Genomic DNA, 15,223 nt, shown 5'->3' with positions numbered 1-15,223 from the left:
TCCTCAAAATGCCTGTGCTGGAGCTTTGTTTTCTGAGGCCACCCAGAATCAGCAGTTTTCGCAAAGGATAACAGACTGAGGTTGCTTCTCTGGGATTGGTCACAAAAAGGGAACAATTGAATACAATGGACATTGACCAAAGAATTGATTAAACATTTGGGTTGAAGTGTTTACAGAAATTCTATTTGATAGTGGACTTAAATCTTCCTGTTCTTCTTCATTTGTGAGTTAGTAACCACAGGTCTGGCCTAAGCCCTCCCCTCCCTGAGCCCTCTTTCTTTTGATTTGAATTGCTTCCCTGATGGCTCAGAGGGTGAAGAATCCATCTGCAGTGAAGCAGACACAAAAGATTCGGGTTTGATCCCTGGGTCTCCTGATCCCCTGGAGGAGGAAATGGCAACCCACTCCAGTATTCTTGCCCAGAAAATCTCATAAACAGAGGAACCTCATGGCCTTCAGTTCATGGGGTCTCAAAGTCAGACACAACTGAGCGACTAAACATGCACACATGACTTCATCGTCAGGGAGCAGCACTGGGTGGGCTTTCTAGCCTTTGTGGACAATCCTGTAAGTTCCCCATTTTCTTTAAACTGCACTCTTTTCTTACCCAACCCTGGCCGCTCATCACCTACCATCTGCTTTTCTGTCTCTCCCAGCCGTTTCTCTCCTTCCCACCCTTTGCCCCAGGGAATCCAGCCTCTGGGGCAACTTCTTAGGTCCCACCTCTTTTTCCAAGGAGTTCCCTGGCAATATGCAGGATGTTAAATGAGTCCATGTTAGTTGTTCAGTCATTTCTGACTTGTGATCCCATGGACTATAGCGCACCAGGCTCCTCTGTCCATGTAATTCTCCAGGAAAGAACACTGGAGTAGGTAGCCATTCCCTTCTCCAGGAGATCTTCCTGACCCAAGGATTGAACCCCAGTCTTCTGCATCACAGGCAGATTCTTTACCATCTGAACCACCAGGATGGGAGGGTTTATTTATTTCCTTTAGAAAGCTGTCGTTTTGGGATAAAAAGTTCGACTTCCGGGAGTGATCAGTTTAGCATTTTGCTGAGAGTTCTCCTGACTTCCTCCTTCCTCAGAAAACAAACCCAAACCCTTTGTTGTGATTTCCTGAGTTTCTAATTTTAAAGTGTGCCCACAGCAGCCATCTTCAGAAAGGCAGTGACCACTGCTATTGAGATTGCAGAGGGAGACAGGAGCTTTTATACCCCTGTTCCTCCTGTAGTGTTGGTTTCTATGAGCACGCGGTGCTGGATGGGAGGGTCTTAAGTTCATGCAGGGCCAGCCTCTTGTGCAAATGTCGCTTCAGACAATAAATCATTTGTCTCCACCTCAATTCTTCATCTGCACATTGGATTCTACTGCCCCTGAAAGAGGATACGAGATGAAAGATATGCCAACTTTTTCAAGATAAAGATGCTTTTTTAAAATGCAGAGTAGTGGTATTATCCTGAAGAGACACTGTGATAAAAATATTCACTATCTTTTATTAAAGACTAATAGACTCAAAATGTATGTACTTGTTAGACTGGATTTCAAAGCAAATCTGTTTTGAAAGATAAAAATCTGAAGTGCTTTTGACATCTTCATGCTGCATAAATTATTTGAGCCAAACGATTTTTGTAAAACTGAGCTAATTGAGTTGACTTTAAGTCAGAGTCTTCCTTTTACATGGAAAGTAACTGTGGGACAAATTAGAAGTCATTGTATAAGAAAAGTGAGCACAAAAAACCATGGCTGTTGCATTTTTGTTACTCAATGAGAGACCGTGTTTACTTCTAGCCATTGGGGAAACTCATCACTCTTTATGTTTGCTGGTGACAGTCAAATGCAAGAAAACACCATTTTAAAGAAAAAAATCTAAATAAACATTTTAGAGGAGATGCAGATCCTATTACATTTCCTCATATGAAAGTACTGCAAAGTTGGTTATAGGATATTTATTTCACCTGGGACAACCCCAGTTGGGTCTTTCCTTTTATTCAAAAAATTGGAGTTTAAATGAAAAACATGCCTTCACATCACAGTGATGTCCTATGTGGCCTACATTTCAAAATCCATAATGATCTACATAATCTCTTCTCTCTTGTTAGAAACTAGGATCATATTGTAAGTTTGCTTCTCTTCAAAGGTTGTGATGTGTCTGGAAAACAGGAGATTTGGTCGGGTATTAAGGCTGAAAGATTGATGAAGTCCAGAAAGTTGCAACATGAGACAAGAAGAGGGACAAGGTGATTTCGGCAAAAAACATCTTGAGTTTCCTAGGAAAATGATGAAGACTGGAAGAAAGCCTAATTTGCCTCAGAAATGCAAAGACATCTCAGGACTGGGCTATCGGCTTTTCTGGAATGAGATTCCAAAGCACTGTAGCTCTCACTTCACCCCTCCCCCCACCACAAACACGTGCATGACTCACTATGGAAATGTAAAGTTCCATGCCTAATGAGGTCAGTATTTCAATGTAGAATTTTATACCTGATGAAAGACTCAGTTTTCTCTCCCTTTCAGTTTGTTCTGTGTATTGGTGGGTTTTTTGTGTTTTTTTTTTTGGTACATATTTCTATCTTCTGCACAGGGTTATGAACAACTTTCAATTGTACCCCTGGCAAGACTCATCACAGTAGCTTGCTCATTGTGAGAGCTTAATAAATACTCTTAATTTAAGAAATGAAATTATCTGGTGTACAAGGTATTTTACTAACAAAAACTTTAAATAAGTGTTTACAACAAATAGAATGGTTTGGATCATAGGGCCAGCCAGGTAGAAGGGTACATCAGATCAGATCAGTTGCTCAGTCGTGTCCGACTCTTTGCGACCCCATGAATCACAGCACGCCAGGCCTCCCTGTCCATCACCAACTCCCGGAGTTCACTGAGACTCACGTCCATCGAGTCAGTGATGCCATCCAGCCATCTCATCCTCTGTCGTCCCCTTCTCCTTCTGCCCCCAATCCCTCCCAGCATCAGAGTCTTTTCCAATGAGTCAACTGTTCCATGAGGTGGCCAAAGTACTGGACTTTGACCTTTAGCATCATTCCTTCCAAAGAAATCCCAGGGCTGATCTCCTTCAGAATGGACTGGTTGGATCTCCTTGCAGTCCAAGGGACTCTCAAGAGTCTTCTCCAACACCACAGTTCAAAAGCATCAATTCTTCGGTGCTCAGCCTTCTTCACAGTCCAACTCTCACATCCATACATGACCACAGGAAAAACCATAGCCTTGACTAGACGAACCTTTGTTGGCACAGTAATGTCTCTGCTTTTGAACATGCTATCTAGGTTGGTCATAACTTTCCTTCCAAGGACTAAGTGTCTTTTAATTTCATGGCTGCAGTCACCATCTGCAGTGATTTTGGAGCCCAGAAAAATAAAGTCTGACACTGCTTCCACTGTTTCCCCATCTATTTCCCATGAAGTGGTGGGACCGGATGCCATGATCTTCGTTTTCTGAATTTTGAGCTTTAAGCCAACTTTTTCACTCTCCACTTTCACTTTTGTCAAGAGGCTTTTGAGTTCCTCTTCACTTTCTGCCATAAGGGTGGTGTCATCTGCATATCTGAGGTTATTGATATTTCTCCCGGCGATCTTGATTCCAGCTTGTGTTTCTTCCAGTCCAGCGTTTCTCATGATGTACTCTGCACATAAGTTAAATAAACAGGGTGACAATATACAGACTTGACGAACTTCTTTTCCTATTTGGAACCAGTCTGTTGTTCCATGTCCAGTTCTAACTGTTGCTTCCTGACCTGCATACAAATTTCTCAAGAGGCAGATCAGGTGGTCTGGTATTCCCATCTCTTTCAGAATTTTCCACAGTTGATTGTGATCCACACAGTCAAAGGCTTTGGCATAGTCAATAAAGCAGAAATAGATGCTTTTCTGGAACTCTCTTGCTTTTTCCATGATCCAGCAGATGTTGGCAATTTGATCTCTGGTTCCTCTGCCTTTTCTAAAACCAGCTTGAACAACTGGAAGTTCATGGTTCACATATTGCTGAAGCTTGGCTTGGAGAATTTTGAGCATTACTTTACTAGCGTGTGAGATGAGTGCAATTGTGTGGTAGTTTGAGCATTCTTTGGCATTGCCTTTCTTTGGGATTGGAATGAAAACTGACCTTTTCCAGTCCTGTGACCACTGCTGAGTTTTCCAAATTTGCTGGCATATTGAGTGCAGCACTTTCACAGCATCATCTTTCAGGATTTGGAATAGCTCAACTGGAATCCCATCACCTCCACTAGCTTTGTTTGTAGTGGTGCTTTCTAAGGCCCACTTGACTTCACATTCCAGGATGTCTGCCTCTAGGTCAGTGACCACACCATCGTGATTATCTGGGTCATGGAGATCTTTTTTATACAGTTCTTCTGTGTATTCTTGCCATCTCTTTTTAATATCTTCTGCTTCTGTTAGGTCCATACCATTTCTGTCCTTTATCGAGCTCATCTTTGCATGAAATGTTCCCTTGGTATCTCTGATTTTCTTGAAGAGATCTCTAGTCTTTCCCATTCTGTTTTTTTCCTTTAGTTCTTTGCATTGATTGCTGAAGAAGGCTTTCTTATCTCTTTTTGCTATTCTTTGGAACTCTGCATTCAGATGCTTATATCTTTCCTTTTCTCCTTTGCTTTTCACTTCTCTTCTTTTCACAGCTATTTTTAAGGCCTCTCTAGACAGCCATTTTGCTTTTTTGCATTTCTTTTCTATGGGAATGGTCTTGATCCCTGTCTCCTGTACAATGTCACGAACCTCATTCCATAGTTCATCAGGCACTCTATCTATCAGATCTAGGGCCTTAAATCTATTTCTCACTTCCACTGTATAATCATAAGGGATTTGATTTAGGTCATACCTGAATGGTCTAGTGTTTTCCCTACTTTCTTTAATTTAAGTCTGAATTTGGCAATAAGGAGTTCATGATCTGAGCCACAGTCAGCTCCTGGTCTTGTTTTTGTTGACTGTATAGAGCTTCTCCATCTTTGGCTGCAAAGAATATAATCAATCTGATTTCGGTGTTGACCATCTGGTGATGTCCATGTATAGAGTTTTCTCTTGTGTTGTTGGAAGAGGGTGTTTGTTATGACCAGTGCATTTTCTTGGCAAAACTCTATTAGTCTTTGCTCTGCTTCATTCTGTTTTCCAAGGCCAAATTTGCCTGTTACTCCAGGTGTTTCTTGACTTCCTACTTTTGCATTCCAGTCCCCTATAATGAAAAGGACATCTTTTTTGGGTGTTAGTTCTAAAAGGTCTTGTAGGTCTTCATAGAACCGTTCAACTTCAGCTTCTTCAGCGTTACTGGGTGGGGCATAGACTTGGATTACTGTGATATTGAATGGTTTGCCTTGGAAACGAACAGAGATCATTCTGTCGTTTTTGAGATGGCATCCAAGTACTGGATTTCGGACTCTTTTGTTGACCATGATGGCCACTCCATTTCTTCTGAGGGATTCCTGCCCGCAGTAGTAGATATAATGGTCATCTGAGTTAAATTCACCCATTCCAGTCCATTTCAGTTCACTGATTCCTAGAATGTCAAACTGAAAAAAATGTAGTGAAATTTCAGAAATGTAAATGTTACTTCTAAAAGAAAAATTTCACTCTGGGAAATATTATATTAGAAGGAAGCACTTGAATGTAGCAGAGACATGCAGGTTTCTCGCTTTGTGCCCTTCTTCCTGGCCCCCAGGTCAAATCTCTGCCTTTCTCTGCCTTACTCTGTGCTCTAGGAATGTAGCTTCTATGAACATAGGTTTTTATTCTCTAAGATATATGCCCAAAAGTACAATTGCTGAGTTGGATGTTCAGTGCATGTTTTATTTTGTAGGACAGCTCCATTTTAACTTTTCCTATAGTTCTGTAAATATTCTCTTTTTAATCTTTTGAGTTAGCTATCTCTTTCCCATTTGAGTTGATATGCTAAAATTGGAGGGAAAAAGTGCTGGAAATATAAAAAGTCTCTAATTTTGTAAAAGTTTTTTAGTCATGTGCTCTTTTCATATAAATATATATGCCACCATTTAAGAAAAACTCATAGCTGTAAATATAAGACAAGAAAGTTAAACAAAGAATTATCATTGTCTGACTTTCCCATGATTAAGAATGCAGGGGACATAGGTTCGGTCCCTGGTCCAGGAAAATCCTAAATCCCACAGAGTTACTAAACCCATGTGCCACAACTACCGAGCCCCGAACCTATGTTCAAGAGCCTGCGAGCCACAATTACTGAACCCATGTACCTCAACCACTGAAGCCTGTGGCACTCTAATCCTGTACTCTGCAACAAGAGAAACCACCGCAGTGAGAAGCCTGTGTACCACATTGAAGAGTAATCCCTGGTCCAACTAGAGAAAGCCCACTTGCAGCAACAAAGATAAAGCTCAGAAGAGCCTAAAATAAAATAAAGAAAGAAAAGGAAAAAAAAAAATCATTGTCTTTCCCCTTCTTTCACAAGAAATCAAGAATAACATCATTTTCTAAAATACATCAACAAAAGTCTAATTTGGCTTTGGTTATGCCTATTAGTTATTATTTCCATAAGTCTTGTAGATTTTCCACATTGAAAAATAAAAATAAAAACACCAAAAAGCTACAAAACTCAACAGAAAAAAATGAGAATCACCCACCTGTATGTGAGTGTATGGTATCAGATGCATACCCAGCATTGCCTAGCACAATTGCACAAGTTGTTAAAAACGCAGAGAAAACACAGCATGTCCAAGGTACAATCCTGAAATAGTGGGATGCTCTGAGTTTCTCTTCTATTTAAAGTGCTATGTCTCATTAATCATCCATCCTTTCATTCTGCAAATATTTTTTTGGTCATCTACTATGTAAAATGCATTGTATGGGAAAGGAAGTTATCTTTCTATGCTTCAGGTTAATTCTCTCAGGACAGAGTAATTCATCAGAAGTAGCTTGAGCTATCATCCAAACATGAATAAATGTGTTAGTAAACTTGAAAGAGAAACTCTGTACTTGGATTTAAATAGTGACCCAGTTCTGCATGAGAAAATAATTCAATCAATCAATTCACCCCAAAAGAAAAGCTTGATTAATTAGGGTATTGGTGACAATGGTACAAGAAAAAATATTGATTTAAAAAATTTTCATACTGACTTTATCATTCCTGGATGACACAAACCTAGATATAAAACTGCTAGATCTTACATTAAAATTACTGCCTTACAAATGCTATAAATGGTATGTGAGCTTTATAAGCTGGGCTTCCCAGGAAGCTCAGTGGTTAAAGAATCCACCTGTAATGCAGGAGACTTGGGTTCAATCCCTGGGGTGGGAAATTCCCCTGGAGGAGGTCATGGCAACCCACTCCAGTGTTATTGCCTGGAGAATCCCATGGAAAGAGAGATGAGTCTGGAGGTGGGGCGGGGTGCTACAGTCCATAAGGTCCTATAGAGTCTGACACAACTGAAGTGGTAACATGAATGCATGTAGCTTAATAAGATCAGAAGCTTAGCATAATATATTGCTCAAAACATAGTGTAGATAAGGAAACAGCTGAAAGATAAAAAGATACAGATATCATTATTGCTCTCAAGAATTCATGGCACTGGAAAGTGGACAGGAATCAGAAGATGCTGGACAAATTCAGCCTGAAGCACTTTCCCACAGTGTGTAATGTTGGGTGATTCACTGACTGGGGAGCTTACCTGTCTCTCTCTGTCTGTATGTCTGTCTCTCTTTCTCATCAGTTCTAATATTTTTTCCCAGTTTTATTGAGAACAGCTGAACATACATCATTGCATATTTTTAAGGTGTACATTATGATGATTCGATTTACGTATTTTGTAAAATGATTACTGCAGTAGGTTTGGTTAACATCCATCATCTTATACATTTTAGACTCATGGGTGTTCAGTCACTAAGTCATGTCTGACTCTTTGCAATCCCATGAAGCCTGTCAGCTTCCTCTGTCCATGGGATTTCCTAGCAAGAATACTGGAGTCAGTTGCCATTTCCTCCTCTAGGGGATCTTCCCAACCCAGGGATCAACCCAGGTTCCCAACCCTGGCATCTCCTGTGTCTCCTGCATTGACAGTCAGATTCTTTACCACTGAGTCGTCTGGAAAGCCCATATTTTAGATGCAAAAAGAAAATAAAACAAATTTCTGTTTGTGATGAGCGCTGAGGATCTACCCTTTTAACAATTTTCCCATACAACACCCAGCAGTGTTAACTACAGTCCTCATGGTGTCTATTACCTCCCTAGTACTTATCTGGAAGTCTTTTCCTTTTGACCACCTTCCTAAAATTCCTCCTCATCTCTCTCTTTCAAAAATTATTAAACTCATGGAATATTAACGCATGTCTTCCCAAAGTGATTATAACCCTTACTTCACCAGACTTTTGGAGTGGTCAAAATGAGATGCTATATACAGAAATACAGTTAAAAGCATGCCTTTGTGGTCAAATAGCATGATTTCATACAAATGGTACAGTAATTCCTCCCAGTTGATTTCATTGATTAAAATTCTTAGAAATCCTCTTTTGGATGATATTATTGTGGCCGCTTTCCATGCTTCATAACAAAATCAGTCTCATTAGATTACTGCTGCACTTCCTTTTTGGTTAGAACATCTTTCCTAGGTTTGATCACCTACTTTATTCATCAGCTTCAAAATTACCTTTGACTTTTTAAAAAATGTTTACTCACATCCTCAGCAAAGTGAACATTTGCCATTACTGAAGATATTCACAAGAAATTCCCTCACATTTTAACTTTTTACTGTAAATAATATTTACATATAGGAAGTTCCGTAAATCCTAAGTATAAAGCTAAATGAATTTTCACAAAATAGACACGCCAGTTCTTCTCTATCCAGTTGCCATGTCAGAAAACCGAGCACTGCTAGCACCCCCAAACCCCCTTTCTGCCTTCTTACAGTATTCATCAGTTCTTTTCTTCCTCAAAGTTTTCTACTATCCTGATACCCATTAACATCATTTATATAGATGAACTTTATATAGACAGAGTCACAAAGTATGTGCACTTTTGTGTTATTTACTCAAAATTGATAATTATGTCTATAGTTCATTCATTTTTACATGATGATATATATCAAATGAATATTAGGAATATAGCCCATTGTCCATGTAATGGTTTGATGATCATTTGAAGGGAATGTCAACCAATTTGGGGCTATTTGAAATAGCGTTTCTGTAAACATTTCTGTGCTTGTGTTTTTATGTCTGCATTTCTCTTAAGTACCTTCTTGGAAGTGGAGTTGCCTCTTTGGTGGACGTGTATTTTTTCAGTTTTGTTTGTTACTGTGTGTGTGTCTGTATGAGTGCGCTAAATCACTTCAGTTGTGTCCAAACTCTCTGCGACCCTTATGGACTGCAGCCTGCCAGGTTCCTCTGTCCATGGGATTCTCCAGGCAAGAATACTGGAGTGGGTTGCCCTGCCCTACTCCAGGTGATCTTCCTGACCCATGGATCAAACCGGCATCTCTTCCATCTAACCTGCATTGGCAGGCAGGTTCTTTGCTACCAGCACCACCTGGGAAACCCTTCACTTGTTCCTGCTGCGTTCTCAAAAGTGATAATACCAATTTGGACTCTTCTCATTAGGATGTAAGAATTCCAATTTCTTCCCTCTTCCCTCCTTCTCTCCTTCCTTTCTTTCTTCTCCTTCTTTCCTTCCTTTCCGAATTACTTAAATTTCAAATATAAGGTAGATTTACAGTGATTTGACCATTAGTGATTTCTGGATTTTCTTATAGTGGAGAAGATACTCTATCTGATTAAGTTCCTTTGAAATTTGTTGTAGCTTGCTTTCTAGAAATGCATATAGACAGTTTTGATAACTACTCAATGCTTATTTGAAAGAGAATGTATATTCATCTGTTCATGGTGTTTTGTTATATATTAAGTCAATCAGGTCAAGAGGATTAGAATAATTGTTCAAATCTTTTAGAACTTTAATGATTTTTTTTGGTCTGATTTCTCTTTCCATTACTGAGGTAGGTGTTTAAAATATCTCACAATGACCTTTCTACTTCTCTTTATACTCTGGCAATTTTTACAGTAAATATTTTATGGATATATATTATTAGATGTGTACAAATTTAGAGTTGCTGTATTTTCTTTGTGGAGGAACATGAGGGACTATCACTTTCTATGTCTAGCAGGCTTTTTTGCTTACCTTTTACTTTGATTTTAATTTACACATGCTAGTTTTCTTCAAATTGATATTTGCATAAAATGTCTTTCATGCTTTTGCTTTCAATCTTTGTCTTTTTATGTGTTTTGTTAATGTGTGTTTTAAGCAGCATTTATCTTGGATTTTAAAAAACTCCAGTCTGGTAGCTTTTTTTTAGAGTATTTAGTCCACCTATTTTTATGCATGGATTTTTGTTATTTTTTGAATGTTGAGTTTTAAGCCAGCCTTTTCACTCTCCTCTTTCACTTTCATCAAGAGGCTCTTTAGTTCCTCTTTGCTTTCTGCCATAAGGGTGGTTCATCTGCATGTCTGAGGTTATTGATATTTCTCCCGCTATCTTGATTCCAGTTTGTGCTTCATTCAGCCCGACCTTTTGCATGAGGGACTCTGCATAGAAGTTAAATAAGCAGGGTGACAATATACAGCTTTGACATACTTCTTTCCCAATTTGGAACAAGTCCATTGTTTGATTGTCATGTTCTAACTGGTACATCTTGACCTGCATACAGATTTCTCAAGAGGCAGGTAAGGTGGTCTGGTATTCCCATCTCTTGAATAATTTTCCACAGTTCCTTGTGATCCACACAGTCAAAGCCTTTGGTATAGTCAATGAAGCAGAAGTAGATGTTTTTCTGGAATTCTCTTGCCTTTTCTATGATCCAAGGGATGTTGGCAATTTGATTTCTGATTGCTCTGCCTTTTCTAAATCCAGCTTAAACATCTGGAAGTTCTATGTTCACATACTGCTGAAGCCTAGCTTGGAGAATTTTGAGAATTACTTTGCTAGCGTGTGATATGAGTGCAATTGTGCGGTAGATTGAACATTCTTTGGCATTGTCTTTCTTTGCCTTTCTTTGGAATTGGAATGAAAACTGACTTTTTCCAGTCACATATTCTTTCTTATGGCTGAGTAGTATAACAGTGTATGATTGTTTTTCTGTTGACATAGAATTGTTTCCAGTTCTTGCATATTATGTATAAAGTTATTAAAAGCATGTGTATGTGCATACGTTTCCAGTTTTCTTGGGAGAAATAAAACAGGTTGAAATTTTGGGGTCATAGGACAGATGTACTTTTAGTTTTGTAAGAAAATGTCAAAAAGTTTTTCAAAGCCATTGAGTTGCCTTAGACTTCTACTAGACCATTTAAATACTTGTGATGTAATCATTGATACATTTGACGTTAAGTCTATTATTTCATTCTGTTTTTCATTTGCTCTTCTTGTTCCATTTACTTTCCTTTAGGTTTTTACTTACACGTTAATTAACTGTATTACAAATCATAATATGAATCCTTGACCTATTAGTCTAATATAATGGAATCTTGGACTCTATGAAGATCTTGCCAAGTTGCTTCAGTCATGTCTGACTGTTTGTGACCCTACGAACTGTAGCCCACCAGGCTTCTCTGTCCATGGGATTTCCCAGGGAAGAATACTGGAGTGGGTTGCCATTTCCTTCTCCAGGGGATCTTCCCAACCCAGGGATCAGACCTGAATCTCTTATGTCTCCTGCATTGGCAAATGGGTTCTTTACTACTACGCCACCTGAGAAGCCCACATGAGGATCCTGGACACTTTATTTTAATATCATTTATTGCCACTGCTTGCCTTTCAAATTGCTGTCATGCATTTTAATTCTATAAATACTTTTTACCACACAATGTGAAAATATTATGATTGTCTTCAGTTAATATTTATTTATTTAAACTTACACACCTATTTAAGATTTCATTGTGTTTTTCTTTCCTGCATTTCTGTGCTTCCATCTATTACAAGTTTCCTTTGGCTTGAAAATATATATATAATATTCTTATATGCAAATCTGTTGGCAACAATTGTTGTAAATTTAGTTTGTATAAAAATGTCTTCATTTGTCTTCATTTTAGAAGAATATTTTTACTTATCATAGATTTCTAAGTTGGCAGTTTTTTTTTTTTTTATTAAATTAGAAGATGTTTTCTGGCTTCACTTATTTCTATTATTTGTTATAGGGATTATTTTGCTCCTTGAAAGTAAAAGCCTGTAATTTTTCTCTAGATGCTTTGAAAGTTATCTCTTTTCCCCTAAAAGAATTCTTTATTTATTATTTTTGGCTGTGCTGCGGATGTGGGCTTTGGACACAGGCTTTCCTCTAGTTGTGGCGAGTGGGGGTGAGGTGCATGGCCTTCTCATGGTGGCTTCTCTGTTGCAGACCACAGGCTCTAGGGCGTGTGGGTTTCAGTAGTAGCACGTGGGCTCAGTATTTGCGGCTCCCGGGCTCCAGGGTACAAGCTCAGTAGTTGTGGCTCCCAGACTTAGTTACCCTGTGGCATGTGGAATCTTCCCAGATCAGGGATTGAACTTGTGTCTCCTGCATTGGCAGGTGGCTTCTTTACCACTGAGCCGCCAGGGAAGTCACTTCATATATTTTGGTAATTTGCCTAGGTGTGTTTTTCTTTGTATTTATCATGCTCGAGGTTCATGTTGCTTTTTAAATTTGTGACGATGTTTTTTAATTTATTTGATAGAATTCTAGGCTATTATATTTTCAAATATTAATTCTCTCCCTTCTGCTCTTGTCTTCCCCTTTGGGACTATAATCCACATATATTAGACTTCGCATGCGTGCCTGCTCAGTCACACAATCGTGTCTGACTCTTTGTGACCCCTGGACTGTAGCCTTCCAGGCTCCTCTGTCCATGGGGTTTTCCAGGCAAGAAATACTGGAGTGGGTTGCCATTTCCTGCTCCAGGGGATCTTCCTGACCCAGGAATCGAACCCGCTTCTCCTGAGTCTCCTGCATTGGCAGGAGGATTCTTTACCACTAAGCTACCTGGGAAGCCATGTTAGATTTTGACATCTTGTCCAATATTCTCTCAGTCTCTTTTCTAGCTTTGTTTCCTCTTTATATGTCAAACTGGATATTTTGTCCTTGGATCCATTTTTCAGGTCATTTTCTTTTCTTCAGTTGTGTCTAACCTTTTATTATGCTTATCTAGTGTATCCTTAGTTTCAGCTGGTCATAATTTTCTGTTCTAGAGAGCTTGTTTCATTCCTTCTTTGAATAGATCTCAGTTTTCTCAGTCTTGGTCTGTTGAGGCTGCTCTAACAAAATGCTACACACTGGGTGACTTGTATACAACAGTGATTTATTTCTTACAGTTTGTGACACTGGGAAGTCGAAAACTCAGAGAAAAAAATCAAAGAAGCAGGTCCTCAGCAATCCCTACCCCTTTAGAAAAAGTAGATATTTGATAAAGTCTGCTCTGAGGAGCAGCTCTGATCTATGCATGAAAATTTCAAAACATGTATGACTTTTCACAATAGTTTTTGTCTGATTGTATACTATAGAAATGTTATAAAACATAAGGCAATACTCTCACAGAAAGAAGTGGAGACTAATAAAATCATTCCATTAACTTGGGCTATGTCTATGCTATTAGTTGAAATATCTTAATCATCAAATCCCCTGTCTCTTTTCCAAATACACACACACACACACAACCTCCAAAACTTTCTAAAATTGTTATGTGTAAATTTTAATATAAGATACATGAAGAGGAATACCACGAATACTAATTTGAAAAGATATATGCACCCCAGTGATCAAAGCAGCATTATAGCTCAGACATTGAAGTAACCTGAGTGCCTATCAACAGACGAATGAATAAAAATGTGTTGTGTGTATATATATGTATGTGTATATGTACATATATATATGAAATATTCCTCAGCCATAAAAAGAATGAAATTCTGTCATTTAAGCAATTAGATGGACCCAGAGAATATTATGTTTAGTGAAATGACAGAGAAAGACAAATGTTGTATGATATTGCTTATATATGGAATCAAAAAAATAATAGAAATGAATGCATATGCAAAACAGAAACAGATTCACAGATACAGAAAACCGACTTGCAGTTACCAAAGGGGAGAGGGACAAATTAGGGATATGACGTTAACAGATACAAACTACTATGGATAAATGATAAGCAACAAGGATATACTGTATAGCACAGGGAATTATAGCCATCATCTTGTAATAACTTATAATGGAATATAATCCACAAAAACATTATGGAGTACACCTGAAACAAGTATAATATTGTAAATCAACTATACTTCAATTTTAAAAAAGAGAAATACCACAAACTTCTGTTTCAACTTTAATTGGACTAAAATATTTCAAGAATTACTTTTTATTTTCTGAGCTTTCAGTTTTTTTAAATGAAAACAGAAATTGAATGACTAAACAGCAAATGTACAATTAACAAAACAGTTGATTAATTGCTGTAATAAATCAGAGTAACCAAATTAGAAAATAAGTTTATGAGGACAAATATGGTTCACTCATTTCCTTTCAGATATGAATTCCTACCCTTACTATCTTAATGTATTCTAACTTCTGGATTTTTCATTTGCTGGATTATTGAGATTAACCTCAAAATCCTTAGAAAAAGAAAATGAATAGCAAAACCAAAATTTTAAATAAATCATTAAATTTACACTTGAAACAAGCATTTACCAACATTTCAGAGTCTACTGCTTACATAATAAGTATATTATAATGCATTTCTGCCAAAGTAATTTTATCCCTTCCTTCTTTTTAAAATCAAGTCCTATTTTCATGGTGGTAGAGGATTTTACCATTTAAAAAATCCTGTAATAAATGCGTAAGGAAGAAGAACTTCTTTGGTAAAGTCAGCTCTCCCTTTCTGTTTATGCTTTTCCAAGTTTGGAATCATTGTTATTCAGTCAATAGGTCATGTCTGACTCTTTGCCACGCCAGGGACTGCAGCACAACCAGTCTTCCCTGCCCTTCACTATCTTATGGAGTTAGCTCAAACTCATGTCCATTGAATCAGTGATACCATCAAAGCATCTCATCCTTAATCGCCCCCTTCTCCTCTTTCCCTCATCCTTTCCCAGCATAAGGGTCTTTTCCAATGAGTCGGCTCATCATATCAGGTGGCCAAAGTATTGGAGCTTCAGCGTCAGTCCTTTCAATGAATATTCAGTGTTGATTTCCTTTGGGATTGACTGGTTTGATCTCCTTGCTGTCTGTC

Source organism: Bubalus kerabau, chromosome 12 (genome assembly GCF_029407905.1).
Source record: "Bubalus kerabau isolate K-KA32 ecotype Philippines breed swamp buffalo chromosome 12, PCC_UOA_SB_1v2, whole genome shotgun sequence".
NCBI classification, from domain to species: domain Eukaryota; kingdom Metazoa; phylum Chordata; class Mammalia; order Artiodactyla; family Bovidae; genus Bubalus; species Bubalus kerabau.
This window is presented reverse-complemented; position numbering follows the sequence as displayed.